The sequence below is a fragment of the Macrobrachium rosenbergii genome, chromosome 44 (assembly GCF_040412425.1).
Source record: "Macrobrachium rosenbergii isolate ZJJX-2024 chromosome 44, ASM4041242v1, whole genome shotgun sequence".
NCBI lineage: Eukaryota > Metazoa > Arthropoda > Malacostraca > Decapoda > Palaemonidae > Macrobrachium > Macrobrachium rosenbergii.
The window spans coordinates 24,608,560-24,618,003 of NC_089784.1; the positions used below are offsets into that span (position 1 = coordinate 24,608,560).

General features: G+C 36.1%; 1 protein-coding gene across 3 annotated transcripts in view; it reads right to left on the minus strand.

Moving 5' to 3' along the window:
- LOC136829431 (mucin-5AC-like) overlaps positions 1 to 9,444 on the minus strand; it is a 231,233-nt gene that overhangs the window by 165,527 nt on the left and 56,262 nt on the right. The window lies entirely within an intron of this gene.

Sequence of the window (9,444 nt, forward strand, 5' to 3'; positions counted from 1 at the left end):
CTGTAAGCATCACATACCTCAACTACTATAGTTAACAAAACATATCAATGACAAGTGCTACCGGTCTACCGTCAGGGTCTCCGTTTATTAAAGTATATTATATATATATATATATATATATATATATATATATATATATTATATATATATATATATATATATATATATATATATATATATATATATATATATATATATATATATATATATATATATATATATATATAACACACATATATAAATATATATGATAATAATTGGTTATGTATTCTGTTCATTTCCTCAGTGATTTGTTCAGCCACTTAACCGTCGGTAAGATCTCTGATCCATAAAACCAAATTTTATTGAACTTAGGAATACTGGATATATCTTTGTTGCTGATCTTGTTTTTATCAACGCAAGCAGAACTCGCGTTTTTCCTTGGGTGTCTCCCTCTTCACTACTTAACCCCGTTTGATAACGTTCTTTGTTACGTTGTATAGCTAGTAAATATTAATTTTGTTTTAGTTAGTTTCTTACTTTACGTGAATTTGTCTTTGCTTATATCTTGTTTTGGTAACCTCATGCATATTTTCTTATACCCTTCAGTCTTCCCTTTGATTTAATCCTCGTGTTTAAATTCGCTGAAAATTTAAGTAGCTTTGCTAAAGAGCACCGAAGTTACCTAACCAGTTATTAACAAGGAGTCTGAACAACGTTCATCAAGGCAGACTACATTGTTGTAAGTAGTTCCCCATTTCCTGAGAATCGTTTCAGATCATGAGCTTGGGAGTCGTTGGTTCTTGTGAATGGTAAATGTTTTCCCAAGTATTTTGAACAGGACTGTACATCAAAACATGACAGTAGCATGTTTTTAATGATTTATACGTACTAATTTATAGATATATACACACATATATATACTTACACACACACACATATATATATATACACATTTATATAACATCCACATACATTAAGCTACAAATGTCGTTTAATATCCAATTAGCTCTATCTCGGAAATAATAGAAAACTAATAAATGGTAGTCACAAAATGTCTACCACTTATCAATTCTAATTCCGTTACGGTATTATTACTGAGGTAGAGCGAATTATTTTTTAAATGTTATTTGTAGCTTTATGTTTATTAATATAAAAAAGTCACGGTGCTGTGATAAAAGTCATTATATATAATATATATACATATATATATATATATATATATATATATATATATATATATATATATATATATATAAACAAGACCACACTCAGTACCACAGCTATCTCTTAACCGCTGAATCTCATACGATACCAACTTTCACACAAGGCTTATCAGCAGCGCGTCGGTCCCCTCAACCCTTATTCACACACTGCGATGTTTCCACCTGCTTTGCTTGCTCTCTTATACGTACTAACCGAATACTGAGGTTCTTCCGTTCCAACTTTTCACCTACAGCATCTAGCCCACCGTTTCTCTATTTTCCTCTCTTCCTTCCTCCAGAGACTTTCGAATTTTGCACCGTTTTCCTCACCGCTTTTCCCACTTGACATGTCCAACTCAAAACACTCTGAACCATCTTTTCACTTAAACCATCCTTCCCATCACACCAGTATGTATCTTCACCTCCTACTTTACAGCACCTCTAACTCCAAATTTACTATTTAAACACTTCATCTTCATCTCATTAGCTTCATTTTTTTTTCCACATCCGACATTCACATTTTATTTCCATACAGGAGAGTTGACACAACGGTCCCTTCATCCATTCTAACCTTTGCTTCCACAGATCTCCTTTGCACTTCCAAATATTTTGCAGATATCCTACTACATTAATTGCTTCACCTATTTTGTGATTTGCCTCTTTCCATTCAGCCATGATCAATTAAATTTATTCCAGAGTAATAATGTCAAATTGACCACTTCAGATCATCCACCATCCTGCCAATACTCACTGCTCAATCGTCCTGACTTCTTCTCAACTTCAAGACTTTAGTCTTCCGCATATTCTCTTTCTTCTTTCTTTCTAAGAGACACTTCCGCCTGTGACACTCTTACACCAAAACAGTCAATCTCATATTTCGATAATCTCATAGAATATTAACTTTAATCACTAAAACTTTCAGCTGCTCTCAACAGATTACCTCTCACAATATTCACCTTAACCATTCCCCTCCCCACACCTTCCCCGAAACGTTTTTAACTGTTCCCTCAATCTTTTCCTAAGTCCGAACATTTTTCTGAGCTCCAAATGTTTTTCCTTTTATTCTATATACTACACTGTGTGTGTCGGTATGTTTTACGACTCTACAATATCCATGTATAGCAAGATAAGATGGTTTTTTGTTGATCTAGTAATGAGATGCTGTTTTTTTATTTTTATTTATTCATTAAAGTGTCCATTTACATTCCCGTAACTTAGCAAGAGGTCTGCTTACACAGCTTCCTGTACAATCAAATGACACAATGGTAAATTAAGAACCCCAACCAAGCAGAGTCTCACTGGCGTCTAGGACTAATAGGAGCTGACTTACCGATGCAGCTCCGATAAGAAGACGATAAGAAACAAAGATCATTTCCATAAAGGGCGACTGTATCTGTAGCCACCTGACAGTGACTCCAATTAACCTGGTTGTCTTCCCCGGGTGAAAATGGTTCCTTTGCATAGCCATACAATAGGGCGTAACGAAGGGAACATTCTTAAGGTGGGGGTGAGGATTTCTTTCCTTTAAGAGGCACGTCAAAGTTGTCTAGGTTGAGGAGGAAGTGATGTATATCGTCTCAGTTAATAGGAAATGTATGTCGAGATATGTCCCGACCCGAGTATAGTTTTTGTAAAGCATATTGCTTTACAAAAAATATACTCGGGTAGTACTGATATAACAAAAAGTAAGAATAATCAGTAAAAGAGTTCTGCTTTTAGTAATGGAAGAAAGTAGCTACCTACCATAAAACAGTTTCATTTTCTCAGAATTTCGGCGCAATAATTTCTGCATGCGGGTTATCAGTTGGTGAATTCTGGTTTTTACGTCAGCTCACATGACTGACAGCTTTGCAAATAGCTTTACTTACGACAAGAGAACACTAAATGTAGACTCTGCTTAGAAAACAAAATTGTTTTACGATGGGTACGTATTTTCTTCAGTTATTAAAAGTAGAACTCTTTTATTCATTAATTTACGAATCTAAGTCAGAGATAAGTATTTCTATTCCATATAAATTATTAATGTCGTGGAACTAGTCGGAGATTAATTAAGAACTAATAATAAATGCGATAAAATTCTGAATCTCAGACATACAGGTGATAATGGTTAAAATTTTTCTTCAGATTTTCTGCACACCGACAGTGAAAGTACGCACAAACTTTAAAAGACAAACTCAGCATATTTCCTCTGAAGACTGACGGTCACTATATTACTGTGTTTACTTATATGGAGTAAGTGTGTGTGCAAAAATTCGAGCAGATTTCATCCCAAACAAGATAGGTAACCTGAAATTATGTCCTGTACCTTTTACTTTTCTGTCTATCTATCTATCTATACATACATACATATATACGTACATACATACACACGCACATATACACACACACACATATATATATATATATATAATTATATATATACACATACACGTATATATATACATATATATATAGTAGATGTACAAATGCATATATATAAAATATATATATACATATATATATATAATGTATATATATACACACACACACACATATATATATATATATATATATATATAAAATCTATTTCTTACTATCAACACGTTGGAGAAATTCTAGATTTTCAAGGAGTCCAGATACTTCAAATATTCGCCTAGCTTTCAACATCACACAATGCCATTACCACAGATTGTAATGATTAAGTTTCGCAAACACTGACACAGTTTTAAGAAAGGAATCGAAAAATCTCACGGCATGTACACCAAAGTCCGACGCGGCAGTTGAAAATCCAGGTAGTTATGATTGTGAAAAGGCCGATATTAAAACTGACCAATCTTGAAAGAGGACTCTGTAAGTACTGGTAAAAGCTAAGGTCTTTTGTACCGACGGTGCGCGTATTGTCATCAACAAAGAGACGTCCATAATTCTCATTGTGTGGGTTACGTTCCTTGATGCCTAATGCCTCCCAAAATGCAGCTATTCAGGATCATGTTCTTCCGTACTTTTTCTGGGTAATCTTTTGTGAATACACGGAAGACTGATTCATTATCGCATCTGTTTTTTTTTTTGTCTCCTCAGTGAGGATTCATATTTTGTGGGGGAAAATTTAATTCATGGTTTACAAAGTAGAAACTGAATTACTATTGATTTTGTTTTGTATAGCGTGAAAAAAATATGTATAGGTATATATATATATCTATATCTATATCTATCTATCTATCTATATATATATATATATATATATATATATATATATATATAATTATATATATATTGTAGTTTTTACAATAAAATTAAAATGCGTGTATTATCATATTATTATCTCAGATACATAAACGCAGTTGTTACATGAACTATATGTTTATGCGATTGCACAAATGAAAGCAATTTCACAGATATGTCTAGAAATTATATGAAACTAACTGGAAGATGAGAGTTTGTCTCTGAAAGGATTCCATGATGCAAAATACTATTTAGAGGTACATTCTTGCTATTTACGATGTAAAATATCTACCAGTGTCTTACGCAACTGAAAAGAAAGTAGCCTACATTTATGTGTAGTGAAGAAAGAAAGTGGCATTCTCTCTCTCTCTCTCTCTCTCTCTCTCTCTCTCTCTCTCTCTCTCTCTCTTTCTCACGCCCGCCTTTCAGATGATAAAAGTTAAGTGAAAAAATATTTACCACCTTTTAATAATGATTCAGAACAAGTTAACAACAATGCAGTACATTCTTTTCACTGAATTCAGCGAAAAGAAAGTCCCATGAAAGTAGATGGCGGCAGGAAAAATCGGGGGATTTGTTGCAATGTTTATCCTCCTACTCCGCTTGGACTGTGACCCAAACAGAGTCTGAGTTAAATAAAAATAGCGGAACAAACTCTCAAGAGCTTCCAGTGATATTTTCGACATTTTACAAGTCTCATCCTCCTGCTCGTTTTCTATTTGTTCTTATTTTTTTGCGAAGTCTTTCAATTATTTTTATATTCCCCTTAAATTCGTGTCCGGATTCTGGCTCGCGCTCTCACAAACGAATTATCACCTGGCTCTTTTCAAATACAGTGTGTTTATAACTTATGCATGAGTCTAAACAAATATATACTAATATACATAAGAATCAGATTTAAACAAGCAACAGTGAGTGTCCTGCAAGCAGTGACAGTTGGCGAGAATGCCCAACGGTAAATTTGAAAGGCAGACAAAAGATGGAAAACACCGAGTGACGGTGACGCAAATAAAATAAACGTGAGAGAGAGGAAATGTTTGTGGAGATGCGTGCTGGAGGAGATTATTATGCTTGCAGTCACACCTTGACTGAACCAGAGGATTTAAGTGTGACGACGAGTCATCAGTAAAAGGTGACACTAGTAATTCGCGAAAACGGAGTTTTATCTTTCTGTTTATGACGTCCTCGTGGATTTATATCGTGAATTCTTTCAAAACAATGCTAATCAAACTAGTAAATGGAGCATACGTAATCAAATGAACGTGAAATAATCAAGTAGTGCATGTAAACAGAAGTAGAATTGCTTAGTAAATAAATGTCACTACGAAAGTGAAAAGTGGCTCGAAAAATAAGCTTCCGATTATTATTCTAAATATTATATTTGAGTTCCGGAAATGCAAAAACATGAGCAGTGGTGGGGATAAATAACAACTAAGTAAAAATAATGTTCTTAATTCTTGCGGTCATCCCGTACTTTATTTGGTCGTTGCACTCTTCTCCCCTCATTTCACATCATGAACAAAGAGACAGACAGAGAAAAAAAATCCTAATGCACAAGCGCAATAAAGTCTTACAAGAGCTCCGGCACACCTGAAACCACTTCGAGAAAACTGGCTGGACAGGTATTAAGACTTATCGCCTAAGCAGGTTACTCTTTAACAACAGGCCAGTGTCATTGATCTGCGGCTCAGCCAGAGGGGAATAACTATCAGCGGCAGATAAGGCTAATGCCTATATTAGAGAATCCATTTAAAAAAAAATGATAAAAATCTAGGACTGAGCGCCGGCCCTCCAGTGGCAATCGAGGCGTTGTAAGGAAGGGAAACAATGGCTAATGATGAGCCTAGCCTTCAACAACAGCCCACTTGACCAGTCAGTCGAATACCCTCTCGAATACCCACTTTGACCCCCTTTGCGGCCGTTCAGATCTCGTCCTTGCCTCACCTGGTGACTGGCATGCAAAGATCTGGCAAGATCTTTGCTGGCGAGAAGCGGACAATGCACTGGCTGTGTACATTCGCCTGTACTCTCGATGATTACTACAGACCTGCGCAGTGGCATGTAAGACCACTACATAATCTAGTACAATGATGCATACGGATTCTTAGTAAAATAACGAAATATAACTTCTCACTCTTATGAATTCTTTTTTTTTTTACATTTTCGCCATGAACTCTTGCTCTTTTTTGCTTGCATTTTCACCGAACGTACTCAAAATACCCGAGAGGTATTTGCATTGAGAAAGTCTCCACTCGGAGTCTGTGTGCACGAATTGGAAGAAGCGTTGCATAATTAGTATCGTTATCCTTGTCCTCTAAACGGAACGTCTCCCAATTGGTAATAACTTCATGTCAACATCATTTGACAAACAGCCACAGCAACATCAAAAGCGGGAGAGGGAGCAATTTGGACAATAACCCTAATCAAAGTAACGATCGTACATGGACTATCTCTCGGGAACTTCGGAGGGATGCTTAACACGTCGAATTATAAATTCTCAACGAAAGTGAAATAAAAACGTGATTAAACCAGTTAGGACTAAAGAAAAACAAGATTGTAAAGGAAGTCGACTCCTTCATTAATCATTAATCAAAATCAGTTCATTATCTTTCCCGAAGTGGTTCATTAGAGCACATTTTATGGTCATTAGCTTGAAACCTCGCTCATCCAAGCATAAACCCTCAGCATGAGAGAGAGAGAGAGAGAGAGAGAGAGAGAGAGAGAGAGAGAGAGAGAGAGAGAGAGAGAGAGAGAGAGAGAGAGAGAGAACCCAGTTGAGTTGCTTTTCCTGTAGTGATACAAGATTAAATCTAATCTTTTTGGGAAGAAATTTTTTATCATGCATCAGAGTAACGCTGGGCCAGGGGCAAACATTCTGTATTCACTTGGCACTGAAGAAGCAAGAATTAAATTGATTTAATTCTTGATTATCATTAAAAAGAAGAGGTTAATGACTTTGCGTAGCCCACATTTAAAAGCATGATTATTATGCTTGTAACATCTTGAAATAAATAACTTAAATGAGTTATCGTAATGAAGTTCTGCATTATGAACGGATACAAAGTCATTGAACGAATCCCCACTTATTAGTTCAGTCTCACTAACATAAGAATCAGTTGCTTAAAAAACAGAGCTGCTAATCTGAAATTTGTTTTCATTTTTTATTCTTATACGGTGGCGTCGTCTTCTGTCATAGATATGAATAAAGAGCTGAACAGAAGCTATGGGGGGACCGATAATAATGCAAAAGAAAATCAACTGTGTGATGAAGATCTGAAGACATCGTTGGTTTCCCAATTTTACCAACAAGTCTCTTCCAAAGTAGTTTGATTATATATATTATTAAAAGCTGAAAAGCAATAATTCTCCCTTCTTCTTCTTCTACGGTCTTTGAAACTGTTAGTTCAAGGGCTGAGTGAGCCCGTTGTTAACACAACCTCTAAACAACAACTAAAAATGCGCCGAAGTTTCGTCGGCGCAATCCAGTTTTCTGTACAGCCGCTACAGCGTATAACAAGGCAACCGAAAATAGATCTATCTTCCGCTGGTCTCGGTATAATGCTGTATGAGCCGCGTCTCATGAAACTTTAACCAAGACCCGATGGTGGCCTATCCTATATCGTTGTCAGAAGCATGACTAACTTTAACCTTAAATAAAATAAAAACTACTGAGGCTAGAGGGCTGCAATTTGGTATGCTTGATGATCGGAGGGTGGATGATCAACATACCAATATGTAGCCTCAGTAGTTTTTAAGATCTGAGGGCGGACAGAAAAAGTGCGGACAGAATAAAGTGCGGACGGACAGACAAAGCCGGCACAATAGTTTTCTTTCACTGAAAACTAAAAATCGGTCTCGCCAGGTTGTTTGAGTAAAAAATATGGCCGATTTTCTCAATGACGTCGATTTCGATAACGTTCTTTAACTGGAATGACTTGATAGCCCTACGCTAGTGGCTTAAGTACGCATAATTACTCAATAAACAAAGACTTTGGATATGCCACCTGTGTAAAGGATGTATCATCTCTAAATTGTAGGTCAGACAAGGCAAAGCAACTAGAGAAAGGAGAGCTATTGCTGAGGAATCTCGATTTTTTAAGAGGCAGGAAAAGACGGTTGAATGACTCGCCGAATGGAACTCAAATGCCTATTTCTGACCTATGAGTAATAACCTTTTGGTTTCTGAAACCACGGCCTTATTCTGATTCCAGGCCCGGATAAAAGAGAAGGGTTGAGCTTGAGATTATTCCTCTACCTTGTAAGGAAAAAATCAGTGCTGAAACTTTCAGCAGACCTTAAGATAGTGAGAGTCACAAGGATGTTTGAGAACTGCTTGAGTGAGAGTAAGTGAGAACTGGTTTCTTTGTAGTTTCCTGGTGGTACTGCTTGTTCCAACTTTCGCTCTCCATTTCTTCGCACAATTTTGCAGGGGAAGAGAGAGAGAGAGAGAGAGAGAGAGAGAGAGAGAGAGAGAGAGAGAGAGAGAGAGAGAGAGAGTCTCTCTCATCAACTAAATCTGACGGAATATCTTCCCATTAATGTTTTCCTCAATTCTCATAAATAGCTGTTTTTTTGATGCCACAAAACGAATTTAGCGGGAAAAGAGAAAATGCGTTGTAAGCTGAGATCAGATGATGGATAATTCATGTCAGGCTATTAGAAAATTCATCATTTTACTGTCTTTTGAACATAATGGTAAGAAGCAATCTTCCAACTACTCGTTAAAATGTCACAGAAGAAAATATTACGGTGTTTCGAAATTATTTCATGAAGTAAAAGTACTCTCGAAACAAACCCAGCATTAATCATAAAAAAATCACTCCATCAAAATACAGCTATGATTCATAATTAAGGTATCAAAAATCCTCTTCACCTTCTTAATGAATGTCTGTAGGCCTTTGGTTATCATAATATGAGATTGGTCAAATAGTTAGTATAAGGAATGACCATTAGGAAGTCCTCGGTAAGCTTAAGCACATGATAAATTTAACCCATGATAAAACCAGTCTTCTGTAACATGAATTGCTCACAATAGCTGGCCAATGTCATTATTATTATT